The 1,744-nt window shown below is 44.6% G+C and overlaps 1 pseudogene; it reads right to left on the bottom strand.

The window, feature by feature from the left end:
• Positions 1–1,744, bottom strand: part of LOC102851040 — a 136,779-nt pseudogene that overhangs the window by 7,138 nt on the left and 127,897 nt on the right.

Raw genomic sequence — 1,744 nt, 5'->3', positions numbered from 1 at the left:
CTTAGCTTCTAATCTGACATCCTTGCTCTTCAGCATTCTAAAGAGATCCTTAAAACCAGGTTTTCCTAATGCAATTGCTCTTTCGATTTCCTGACTGCTGGTGCCAAGAATGTTGACTGTGGAACCAAGTAAGCTGAAATTGTTGACAAGCTCAATCTCTTCTCCATCTATCATGGTGCTGCCAATGGACCCAGTGATGGGAATATCTGTTTTCTTGATGTTGAGCTTCAATTCATATTGAAGACTGCAGTACTTGACCTTCTACAGCAAGCAAGGTTGTGTCATATTCATAATGGAGTTTGTTGATGAATCTTCCTCCAATTCTGATGCCACATTCCTCTTCATAAAGTCCAGCCTCCTGAATGATCTGATCTGCATATAGATTGAAAATATATGAGGGGCATCACTCTTCGTGTGTTGCAGCAGTCTGCTGTGTATCCAGTCAATTAACCAGGTGCCTGCCTTTAAAATTTCTTACGGTGTCCTGGACTGGTCTCTTGCCTGGAGCACTAGACTGTGACACCACTGTCTGGCAAGGCCTCCCTTCCAACTGTAGGCCTATGGCCCTGCAGCCTGGATTTCCAGACCCACCACTTGGAGGACCTTGCCCTGTTTTCTGGACCTTTCCACCCACCATCTGGAAGCTCTGCACTGGCCCCCCACCTGTAAGTCTCAGCCCCGCTGCCTGGATGCTCTACCCACCACCTGGAAGCCCCGGCCTCTCCACCTGGAAGTATCAGCCTCTGCCATCTGAAAGTCCAACCCCCGCTACCTGGAGGACCTGGCCCCACTGCCTGGACACCCCATCCCCAGCACATGGAGTATGACCTGCCACTGCCATTCTGAACTGTGCCAGGGACATCAGCATGACAGTTGAACCCATTTCATTTCCTTCCCACCCCTAAAGCCTGAGCTGCCGTTAGCCTGGGGCATCTTGGACAGGTTAGCTGCAGTAGTTGTCTGACAGAGGAGGCTGCTAATTCACAAGCTATATCTCTCCCAACTGAAGCAAGTCTTCCCTTGAGTCCAAATTTCAGAGAGAAAATCAGACAGGGTAGCTGCCCCACTCTCCTCTGGACTAATGTCATCAGACCAAGAGCCTGATATCACTTCAGGCGTGAAAAACTCCATCACAACAATGTCATGGAAGAAGCAGTCTACCTCACACCATACACAAACCCAAAACAAGATGTCACCCAAAAAAAGTATGGTGCAATTGATTTCCTGAAGCCAGAAAGCATGATTGAACTTTCTTACACAGAGTTTAAAAGAACAATGATTGAATATTATCAATGATTGAATGACAAAGTTGAAGAATTATAAGACACCTCAAGCAAAAACCAAGAGAAACTTAGAAAAAAACAAACACCCCCAATCCAAAACAATGCAGATAAAACAAAAAAGGCATTAGAGGCTCTGGGAAAACAAGAAATCACAATCCAAAATATGAGGATCAATGTTTCAGGTGCTGTCAACATGTTGGAGTGACATACGAATAGAGTTGAGGAACACGGAACCAATGAAATAGAAGGTAGAATTGTCTCCGCTGATCTGCCAAAAGAAAAAGCAAAATCAAAAAGAAAGGAAAAAGAAGAAAGCCTAAGAGTGATGTGGGACATGATCAAGAGGAATAACAGGCATCTCAGAACAGGAAGAAGCAAGTAAAGGCACTGAGAAAGTTGTGGAAGAACTTTTATAATAAAATGTTCCAGGCATATTGAAGAATGAGAGAATATATATTTAA

Source organism: Elephantulus edwardii, unplaced genomic scaffold, assembly GCF_000299155.1.
Source record: "Elephantulus edwardii isolate Elephantulus edwardi_28Jun2011 unplaced genomic scaffold, EleEdw1.0 scaffold00009, whole genome shotgun sequence".
In the NCBI taxonomy this organism is placed as follows: Eukaryota; Metazoa; Chordata; class Mammalia; order Macroscelidea; family Macroscelididae; genus Elephantulus; species Elephantulus edwardii.
The sequence above is the reverse complement of the archived record's forward strand: the minus strand, read 5'-3'. Positions and strand labels throughout refer to the sequence as shown.